The sequence below is a fragment of the Hemitrygon akajei genome, chromosome 10, assembly GCF_048418815.1.
Source record: "Hemitrygon akajei chromosome 10, sHemAka1.3, whole genome shotgun sequence".
NCBI classification, from domain to species: Eukaryota; Metazoa; Chordata; class Chondrichthyes; order Myliobatiformes; family Dasyatidae; genus Hemitrygon; species Hemitrygon akajei.
Genome location: NC_133133.1, coordinates 94,096,507 through 94,108,876, shown reverse-complemented (window position 1 = coordinate 94,108,876; position 12,370 = coordinate 94,096,507). Strand labels below are relative to the sequence as shown.

The 12,370-nt window shown below is 43.4% G+C and overlaps 1 protein-coding gene across 4 annotated transcripts in view; it reads right to left on the bottom strand.

Annotated features, from left to right (window-relative positions):
• LOC140734547 (sodium/hydrogen exchanger 2-like) overlaps positions 1-12,370 on the bottom strand; it is a 573,522-nt gene that overhangs the window by 455,644 nt on the left and 105,508 nt on the right. The window lies entirely within an intron of this gene.

Sequence of the window (12,370 nt, the reverse complement as noted above, 5' to 3'; positions counted from 1 at the left end):
AGGAGAGTGATCAGATATGGAGTAGAGTAATCAGACATGGAGTAGAGTGATCAGACATCGAGGGGAGTATTCAGACATGGAGAAGAGTGATCAGACATGGAATAGAGTGATCAGACATGGAGTAGAGTAATCAGAAATGGAGTAGAGTGATCAGACATGGAGTAGAGTGACAGATCAGACATGGTGTAGTGAGATCAGTCATGGAGTAGAGTGATCAGATAGGGAGTAGAGTGATCAGACATGGAGTAGAGAGATCAGATATGGAATTGTGTGATCAGACATGGAGGAGAGTGTTCAGATATGGAATTGTGTGATCAGACATGGAGTAGAATGATCACACATGGAATTGTGTGATCAGACATGGAGTAGAGTGATCAGACATGGAGTAGATTGATTGGACATGGAGTAGAGTGATCGGACATGGAGTAGGGTGTCACATCAGACAGGGAGTAGAGTGTCACATCACAAATGGGGCAGAGTGATCAGACATGGAGTAGAGTAATCAGACATGGAGTAGAGTGATCAGACATGGAGGAGAGTAATTAGACATGGAGTAGAGTGATCAGACATGGAGTAGAGTGATCAGACATGGAGTAGAGTGTCACATCAGATATGGAGTAGAGTGTTCAGACATGGAGTAGAGTGATCAGATATGGAGTAGAGTAATCAGATATGGAGTAGAGTGATCAGACATGGAGTAGAGTAATCAGACATGGAGTAGATTGATCGGACATGGAGTAGGGTGTCACATCAGACATGGAGTAGAGTGTCACATCACAAATGGAGTAGAGTAATCAGTAATGGAGTAGCATGATCAGCCATGGAATTGTGTGATCAGACATGGAGTAGTGTAATCAGATAGGGAGTAGTGTGATCAGACATGGAGTAGACTATCAGACATGGAGTAGAGTAATCAGACCGAGTAGAGTGAACAGACATGGAATTGTGTGATCAGCCATGCATCAGAGTGATCAGACATGGAGTGGAGTGTCACATCAGTCATGGAGTAGAGTGTCACATCAGACATGGAGGAGAGTCATGAGACATAGAGTAGTGTGATCAGACATAGAGAACTGTGTCACATCAGTCATGGAGTAGTGTGATCAGACATGGAGTAGAGTGATCAGATATGGAGTAGAGTGATCAGAAATGGAGTAGAGTAATCAGACATGGATTAGAGTGATCAGACATGGAGGAGAGTAATCAGACATGGAGTAGAGTGATCAGACATGGAGTAGAGTGATCAGACATGGAGTAGAGTGTCACATCAGATATGGAGTAGAGTGATCAGACATGGAGTAGAGTGATCAGATATGGAGTAGAGTAATCAGATATGGAGTAGAGTGATCAGACATGGAGTAGAGTAATCAGACATGGAGTAGATTGATCGGACATGGAGTAGAGTAATCAGACATGGAGTAGAGTGATCAGACATGGAGGAGAGTAATCAGACATGGAGTAGAGTGATCAGACATGGAGTAGAGTGATCAGACATGGAGTAGAGTGTCACATCAGATATGGAGTAGAGTGATCAGACATGGAGTGGAGTGTCACATCAGTCATGGAGTAGAGTGTCACATCAGACATGGAGGAGAGTCATGAGACATAGAGTAGTGTGATCAGACATAGAGAACTGTGTCACATCAGTCATGGAGTAGTGTGATCAGACATGGAGTAGAGTGATCAGATATGGAGTAGAGTGATCAGAAATGGAGTAGAGTAATCAGACATGGATTAGAGTGATCAGACATGGAATTGTGTGATCAGACATGGAGTAGTGTGATCAGATAGGGAGTAGAGTGATCAGACATGGAATTGTGTGATCAGACATGGAGTAGCGTGATCAGACATGGAGTAGAGTAATCAGACATGGAGTAGAGTGATCAGACATGGAGTAGAGTGACAGATCAGACATGGTGTAGTGAGATCAGTCATGGAGTAGAGTGATCAGATAGGGAGTAGAGTGATCAGACATGGAGTAGAGTGATCAGATATGGAATTGTGTGATCAGACATGGACTAGATTGATTGGACATGGAGTAGAGTGATCGGACATGGAGTAGGGTGTCACATCAGACATGGTGTAGAGTGTCACATCACAAATGGGGCAGAGTGATCAGACATGGAGTAGAGTAATCAGACATGGAGTAGAGTGGTCATACATGGAGTAGATTGATTGGACATGGAGTAGAATTTCACATCAGACATGGATTAGAGTGTCACATCACAAATGGAGTAGAGTGATTAGATATGGAGTAGAGTGATCAGACAAGGAGTAGAGGTTCACATCAGATATGGAGTAGAGTGATCAGACATGGATTAGAGTGATCAGACATGGAGTAGTGAGATCAGACATGGAGTAGAGTGATCAGACATGGAGTAGTGAGATCAGATATGGAGTAGAGTAATCAGACATGGTGTAGAGTGTCAGATCAGACATGATTTAGTGAGATCAGTCATGGAGTAGAGTAATCAGACATGAAGCAGAGTGATCAGACATGGAGTAGACTAATCAGACATGGAGTAGAGTGTCAGATCAGGCATGGTGTAGTGAGATCAGTCATGGAGTAGAGTAATCAGACATGGAGTAGAGTGATCAGACATGGAGTAGAATGATCAGACATGGAGTAGTGTGATCAGACATGGAGTAGACTATCAGACATGGAGTAGTGTAATCAGACCGAGTAGAGTGAACAGACATGGAATTGTGTGATCAGCCATGCATCAGAGTGATCAGACATGGAGTGGAGTGTCACATCAGTCATGGAGTAGAGTGTCACATCAGTCATGGTGTAGAGTGTCACATCAGACATGGAGGAGAGTCATGAGACATAGAGTAGTGTGATCAGACATGGAGTAGAGTGACAGATCAGACATGGTGTAGTGAGATCAGTCATGGAGTAGAGTGATCAGATAGGGAGTAGAGTGATCAGACATGGAGTAGAGTGATCAGATATGGAATTGTGTGATCAGACATGGAGTAGAGTGATCAGATATGGAATTGTGTGATCAGACATGGAGTAGAATGATCACACATGGAATTGTGTGATCAGACATGGAGTAGAGTGATCAGACATGGAGTAGAGTGTCACATCACAAATGGGGCATAGTGATCAGACATGGAGTAGAGTGTCACATCACAAATGGGGCATAGTGATCAGACATGGAGTAGAGTGTCACATCAGATATGGAGTAGAGTGATCAGACATGGAGTAGAGTGATCAGATATGGAGTAGAGTGATCAGAAAAGGAGTAGAGTAATCAGACATGGAGAAGAGTGATCAGACATGGAATTGTGTGATCAGACATGGAGTAGTGTGATCTGATAGGGAGTAGAGTGATCAGACATGGAATTGTGTGATGAGACATGGAGTAGTGTGATCAGATATGTAGTAGAGTAATCAGACATGGAGTAGCGTGATCAGACATGGAGGAGAGTGATCAGATATGGAGTAGAGTAATCAGACATGGAGTAGAGTGATCAGACATCGAGGAGAGTAATCAGACATGGAGAAGAGTGATCAGACATGGAATAGAGTGATCAGACATGGAGTAGAGTAATCAGACATGGAGTAGAGTGATCAGACATGGAGTAGAGTGACAGATCAGACATGGTGTAGTGAGATCAGTCATGGAGTAGAGTGATCAGATAGGGAGTAGAGTGATCAGACATGGAGTAGAGAGATCAGATATGGAATTGTGTGATCAGACATGGAGTAGAGTGTTCAGATATGGAATTGTGTGATCAGACATGGAGTAGAATGATCACACATGGAATTGTGTGATCAGACATGGAGTAGAGTGATCAGATATGGAATTGTGTGATCAGACATGGAGTAGAGTGTTCAGATATGGAATTGTGTGATCAGACATGGAGTAGAATGATCACACATGGAATTGTGTGATCAGACATGGAGTAGAGTGATCAGACATGGAGTAGATTGATTGGACATGGAGTAGAGTGATCGGACATGGAGTAGGGTGTCACATCAGACATGGAGTAGAGTGTCACATCACAAATGGGGCAGAGTGATCAGACATGGAGTAGAGTAATCAGACATGGAGTAGAGTGATCAGACATGGAGGAGAGTAATCAGACATGGAGTAGAGTGATCAGACATGGAGTAGAGTGATCAGACATGGAGTAGAGTGTCACATCAGATATGGAGTAGAGTGATCAGACATGGAGTAGAGTGATCAGATATGGAGTAGAGTGATCAGACATGGAGTAGAGTAATCAGACATGGAGTAGAGTGATCAGATATGGAATTGTGTGATCAGACATGGAGTAGAGTGTTCAGACATGGAGTAGATTGATCGGACATGGAGTAGAGTGATCGGACATGGAGTAGGGTGTCACATCAGACATGGAGTAGAGTGTCACATCACAAATGGAGTAGAGTAATCAGTCATGGAGTAGCATGATCAGCCATGGAATTGTGTGATCAGACATGGAGTAGTGTAATCAGATAGGGAGTAGATTGATCAGACATGGAGTAGTGTGTCAGGTTAGACATGGAGTAGTCTGATCAGAAATGGAGTATTGTAATCAGACATGGAGTAGAGTGATCAGACATGGAATTGTGTGATCAGACATGGAGTAGATTGATCGGACATGGAGTAGAGTGTCACATCAGACATGGAGTAGATTGTCACTTCACAAATGGAGTAGAGTAATCAGACATGGAGTTGAGTAATCAGATAAGCAGTAGAGTCACATCAGACATGGAGTAGAGTGATCAGACATGGAGTAGATTTATCGGACATGGAGTGGTGTAATCAGATAGGGAGTAGAGTGATCAGACATGGAGTAGTGTGTCACATCTGACAAGGAGTAGAGTGATCAGACATGGAGTAGACTTTCAGATTAGACATGGTGTAGTGTGATCAGAAATTGGGTAGAGTAATCAGACATGGAGTGGAGTGATCAGACATGGAATTGTGTGATCAGACATGGAGTAGTGTAATCAGATAGGGAGTAGAGTGATCAGACGTGGAATTGTGAGATCAGACATGGAGTACTGTGATCAGAGATGGAGTAGTGTGTCACATCAGACATGGAGTAGAGTGTCACATCACAAATGGAGCAGAGTGATCAGACATGAAGTAGAGTGATCAGACATGGAGAAGAGTGATCAGATATGGAGAAGGGTGACACATCAGACGGAGTAGAGTGATCAGACATGGAATTGTGAGATCAGACATGGAGTAGTGTGATCAGATAAGGAGTAGAGTGAACAGACATGGAGTAGAGTGATCAGACATGGAATTGTGTGATCAGACATGGAGTAGAGTGTCACATCACAAATGGAGTAGAGTGATCAGACAAGGAGTAGTGTGATCAGACATGGAGTAGTGTGATCAGACATGGAGTAGTGTGATCAGACATGGAGTAGTGTGATCAGACAAGGAGTAGTGTGATCAGACATGGAGTAGAGTGATCAGAAATGGAGTAGTGTAATCAGTCATGGAGTAGAGTGATCAGACATGGAATTGTGTGATCAGACATGGAGTAGTGTAATCAGATAGGGAGTAGAGTGATCAGGCATGGAGTAGAGTAATCAGCCATGGAGTAGGGTGATCAGATAAGCAGTAGAGTCACATCAGACATTGAGTAGAGTGATCAGACACGGAGTAGAGTGATCAGACATGGAGTAGAGTAATCAGACATGGAGTAGAGTGATCAGACATGGAGTAGAGTCACATCAGACATGGAGTAGAGTGTCACATCGGACATGGAGTACAGTTATAGGACATGGAATAGAGTGATCAGACATGGACTAGAGTGATCAGACATGCAGTAGGTTGATCAGAAATGGAGTAGAGTGATCAGAAATGGAGTAGAGTGATCAGAAATGGAGTAGAGTGATCAGAAATGGAGTAGAGTGATCAGATATGGAGTAGAGTGATCAGAAATGGAGTAGAGTGATCAGAAATGGAGTAGACTAATCAGACATGGAGTAGAGTGATCAGACATGGAGTAGAGTGACAGATCAGACATGGTGTAGTGAGATCAGTCATGGAGTAGAGTGATCAGATAGGGAGTAGAGTGATCAGACATGGAGTAGAGAGATCAGATATGGAATTGTGTGATCAGACATGGAGTAGAGTGTTCAGATATGGAATTGTGTGATCAGACATGGAGTAGAATGATCACACATGGAATTGTGTGATCAGACATGGAGTAGAGTGATCAGACATGGAGTAGATTGATTGGACATGGAGTAGAGTGATCGGACATGGAGTAGGGTGTCACATCAGACATGGAGTAGAGTGTCACATCACAAATGGGGCAGAGTGATCAGACATGGAGTAGAGTAATCAGACATGGAGTAGAGTGATCAGACATGGAGGAGAGTAATTAGACATGGAGTAGAGAGATCAGACATGGAGTAGAGTGATCAGACATGGAGTAGAGTGTCACATCAGATATGGAGTAGAGTGATCAGACATGGAGTAGAGTGATCAGATATGGAGTAGAGTAATCAGATATGGAGTAGAGTGATCAGACATGGAGTAGAGTAATCAGACATGGAGTAGATTGATCGGACATGGAGTAGGGTGTCACATCAGACATGGAGTAGAGTGTCACATCACAAATGGAGTAGAGTAATCAGTCATGGAGTAGCATGATCAGCCATGGAATTGTGTGATCAGACATGGAGTAGTGTAATCAGATAGGGAGTAGTGTGATCAGACATGGAGTAGACTATCAGACATGGAGTAGAGTAATCAGACCGAGTAGAATGAACAGACATGGAATTGTGTGATCAGCCATGCATCAGAGTGATCAGACATGGAGTGGAGTGTCACATCAGTCATGGATAGAGTGTCACATCAGACATGGAGGAGAGTCATGAGACATAGAGTAGTGTGATCAGACATAGAGAACTGTGTCACATCAGTCATGGAGTAGTGTGATCAGACATGGAGTAGAGTGATCAGATATGGAGTAGTGTGATCAGAAATGGAGTAGAGTAATCAGACATGGATTAGAGTGATCAGACATGGAGGAGAGTAATCAGACATGGAGTAGAGTGATCAGACATGGAGTAGAGTGATCAGACATGGAGTAGAGTGTCACATCAGATATGGAGTAGAGTGATCAGACATGGAGTAGAGTGATCAGATATGGAGTAGAGTAATCAGATATGGAGTAGAGTGATCAGACATGGAGTAGAGTAATCAGACATGGAGTAGATTGATCGGACATGGAGTAGAGTAATCAGACATGGAGTAGAGTGATCAGACATGGAGGAGAGTAATCAGACATGGAGTAGATTGATCAGACATGGAGTAGAGTGATCAGACATGGAGTAGAGTGTCACATCAGATATGGAGTAGAGTGATCAGACATGGAGTGGAGTGTCACATCAGTCATGGAGTAGAGTGTCACATCAGACATGGAGGAGAGTCATGAGACATAGAGTAGTGTGATCAGACATAGAGAACTGTGTCACATCAGTCATGGAGTAGTGTGATCAGACATGGAGTAGAGTGATCAGATATGGAGTAGAGTGATCAGAAATGGAGTAGAGTAATCAGACATGGATTAGAGTGATCAGACATGGAATTGTGTGATCAGACATGGAGTAGTGTGATCAGATAGGGAGTAGAGTGATCAGACATGGAATTGTGTGATCAGACATGGAGTAGCGTGATCAGACATGGAGGAGTGTGATCAGATATGGAGTAGCGTAATCAGTCATGGAGTCGAGTGATCAGACATGGAGGAGAGTAATCAGACATGGAGTAGAGTGATCAGACATGGAATAGAGTGATCAGACATGGAGTAGTGTGACAGATCAGACATGGTGTAGTGAGATCAGTCATGGAGTAGAGTGATCAGATAGGGTGATCAGACATGGAGTAGAGTGATCAGACATGGAGTAGATTGATTGGACATGGAGTAGAGTGATCGGACATGGAGTAGGGTGTCACATCAGACATGGAGTAGAGTGTCACATCACAAATGGGGCATAGTGATCAGACATGGAGTAGAGTAATCAGACATGGAGTAGAGTGATCAGACATGGAGGAGAGTAATCAGACATGGAGTAGAGTGATCAGACATGGAGTAGGGTGTCACATCAGACATGTAGTAGAGTGTCACATCACAAATGGGGCATAGTGATCAGACATGGAGTAGAGTAATCAGACATGGAGTAGAGTGATCAGACATGGAGGAGAGTAGTCAGACATGGAGTAGAGTGATCAGACATGGAGTAGAGTGATCAGACATGGAGTAGAGTGTCACATCAGATATGGAGTAGAGTGATCAGACATGGAGTAGAGTGATCAGATATGGAGTAGAGTGATCAGAAATGGAGTAGAGTAATCAGACATGGAGAAGAGTGATCAGACATGGAATTGTGTGATCAGACATGGAGTAGTGTGATCAGATCGGGAGTAGAGTGATCAGACATGGAATTGTGTGATCAGACATGGAGTAGTGTGATCAGATATGGAGTAGAGTAATCAGACATGGAGTAGCATGATCAGACATGGAGGAGAGTGATCAGATATGGAGTAGAGTAATCAGACATGGATTAGAGTGATCAGACATGGAGGAGAGTAATCAGACATGGGGTAGAGTGATCAGACATGGAATAGAGTGATCAGACATGGAGTAGAGTGATCAGACATGGAGTAGAGTGATCAGACATGGAATAGAGTGATCAGACATGGAGTAGAGTAATCAGACATGGAGTAGAGTGATCAGACATGGAGTAGAGTGACAGATCAGACATGGTGTAGTGAGATCAGTCATGGAGTAGAGTGATCAGATAGGGAGTAGAGTGATCAGACATGGAGTAGAGTGATCAGATATGGAATTGTGTGATCAGACATGGAGTAGAGTGATCAGACATGGACTAGATTGATTGGACATGGAGTAGAGTGATCGGACATGGAGTAGGGTGTCACATCAGACATGGAGTAGAGTGTCACATCACAAATGGGGCAGAGTGATTAGATATGGAGTAGCATGATCAGCCATGGAATTGTGTGATCAGACATGGAGTACTGTAATCAGATAGGGAGTAGTGTGATCAGACATGGAGTAGACTATCAGACATGGAGTAGAGTAATCAGACCGAGTAGAATGAACAGACATGGAATTGTGTGATCAGCCATGCATCAGAGTGATCAGACATGGAGTGGAGTGTCACATCAGTCATGGATAGAGTGTCACATCAGACATGGAGGAGAGTCATGAGACATAGAGTAGTGTGATCAGACATAGAGAACTGTGTCACATCAGTCATGGAGTAGTGTGATCAGACATGGAGTAGAGTGATCAGATATGGAGTAGTGTGATCAGAAATGGAGTAGAGTAATCAGACATGGATTAGAGTGATCAGACATGGAGGAGAGTAATCAGACATGGAGTAGAGTGATCAGACATGGAGTAGAGTGATCAGACATGGAGTAGAGTGTCACATCAGATATGGAGTAGAGTGATCAGACATGGAGTAGAGTGATCAGATATGGAGTAGAGTAATCAGATATGGAGTAGAGTGATCAGACATGGAGTAGAGTAATCAGACATGGAGTAGATTGATCGGACATGGAGTAGAGTAATCAGACATGGAGTAGAGTGATCAGACATGGAGGAGAGTAATCAGACATGGAGTAGATTGATCAGACATGGAGTAGAGTGATCAGACATGGAGTAGAGTGTCACATCAGATATGGAGTAGAGTGATCAGACATGGAGTGGAGTGTCACATCAGTCATGGAGTAGAGTGTCACATCAGACATGGAGGAGAGTCATGAGACATAGAGTAGTGTGATCAGACATAGAGAACTGTGTCACATCAGTCATGGAGTAGTGTGATCAGACATGGAGTAGAGTGATCAGATATGGTGTAGTGTGATCAGACATGGAGTAGTGTGATCAGACATGGAGTAGTGTGATCAGATATGGAGTAGAGTGATCAGAAATGGAGTAGAGTAATCAGACATGGATTAGAGTGATCAGACATGGAATTGTGTGATCAGACATGGAGTAGTGTGATCAGATAGGGAGTAGAGTGATCAGACATGGAATTGTGTGATCAGACATGGAGTAGCGTGATCAGACATGGAGGAGTGTGATCAGATATGGAGTAGCGTAATCAGTCATGGAGTCGAGTGATCAGACATGGAGGAGAGTAATCAGACATGGAGTAGAGTGATCAGACATGGAATAGAGTGATCAGACATGGAGTAGTGTGACAGATCAGACATGGTGTAGTGAGATCAGTCATGGAGTAGAGTGATCAGATAGGGTGATCAGACATGGAGTAGAGTGATCAGACATGGAGTAGATTGATTGGACATGGAGTAGAGTGATCGGACATGGAGTAGGGTGTCACATCAGACATGGAGTAGAGTGTCACATCACAAATGGGGCATAGTGATCAGACATGGAGTAGAGTAATCAGACATGGAGTAGAGTGATCAGACATGGAGGAGAGTAATCAGACATGGAGTAGAGTGATCAGACATGGAGTAGGGTGTCACATCAGACATGTAGTAGAGTGTCACATCACAAATGGGGCATAGTGATCAGACATGGAGTAGAGTAATCAGACATGGAGTAGAGTGATCAGACATGGAGGAGAGTAGTCAGACATGGAGTAGAGTGATCAGACATGGAGTAGAGTGATCAGACATGGAGTAGAGTGTCACATCAGATATGGAGTAGAGTGATCAGACATGGAGTAGAGTGATCAGATATGGAGTAGAGTGATCAGAAATGGAGTAGAGTAATCAGACATGGAGAAGAGTGATCAGACATGGAATTGTGTGATCAGACATGGAGTAGTGTGATCAGATCGGGAGTAGAGTGATCAGACATGGAATTGTGTGATCAGACATGGAGTAGTGTTATCAGATATGGAGTAGAGTAATCAGACATGGAGTAGCATGATCAGACATGGAGGAGAGTGATCAGATATGGAGTAGAGTAATCAGACATGGATTAGAGTGATCAGACATGGAGGAGAGTAATCAGACATGGGGTAGAGTGATCAGACATGGAATAGAGTGATCAGACATGGAGTAGAGTGATCAGACATGGAGTAGAGTGATCAGACATGGAATAGAGTGATCAGACATGGAGTAGAGTAATCAGACATGGAGTAGAGTGATCAGACATGGAGTAGAGTGACAGATCAGACATGGTGTAGTGAGATCAGTCATGGAGTAGAGTGATCAGATAGGGAGTAGAGTGATCAGACATGGAGTAGAGTGATCAGATATGGAATTGTGTGATCAGACATGGAGTAGAGTGATCAGACATGGACTAGATTGATTGGACATGGAGTAGAGTGATCGGACATGGAGTAGGGTGTCACATCAGACATGGAGTAGAGTGTCACATCACAAATGGGGCAGAGTGATTAGATATGGAGTAGAGTGATCAGACAAGGAGTAGAGGTTCACATCAGATATGGAGTAGAGTGATCAGACATGGATTAGAGTGATCAGACATGGAGTAGTGAGATCAGACATGGAGTAGAGTGATCAGACATGGAGTAGTGAGATCAGATATGGAGTAGAGTAATCAGATATGGAGTAGAGTGATCAGACATGGAGTAGAGTAATCAGACATGGAGTAGATTGATCGGACATGGAGTAGGGTGTCACATCAGACATGGAGTAGAGTGTCACATCACAAATGGAGTAGAGTAATCAGTCATGGAGTAGCATGATCAGCCATGGAATTGTGTGATCAGACATGGAGTAGTGTAATCAGATAGGGAGTAGTGTGATCAGACATGGAGTAGACTATCAGACATGGAGTAGAGTAATCAGACCGAGTAGAATGAACAGACATGGAATTGTGTGATCAGCCATGCATCAGAGTGATCAGACATGGAGTGGAGTGTCACATCAGTCATGGATAGAGTGTCACATCAGACATGGAGGAGAGTCATGAGACATAGAGTAGTGTGATCAGACATAGAGAACTGTGTCACATCAGTCATGGAGTAGTGTGATCAGACATGGAGTAGAGTGATCAGATATGGAGTAGTGTGATCAGAAATGGAGTAGAGTAATCAGACATGGATTAGAGTGATCAGACATGGAGGAGAGTAATCAGACATGGAGTAGAGTGATCAGACATGGAGTAGAGTGATCAGACATGGAGTAGAGTGTCACATCAGATATGGAGTAGAGTGATCAGACATGGAGTAGAGTGATCAGATATGGAGTAGAGTAATCAGATATGGAGTAGAGTGATCAGACATGGAGTAGAGTAATCAGACATGGAGTAGATTGATCGGACATGGAGTAGAGTAATCAGACATGGAGTAGAGTGATCAGACATGGAGGAGAGTAATCAGACATGGAGTAGAGTGATCAGACATGGAGTAGAGTGA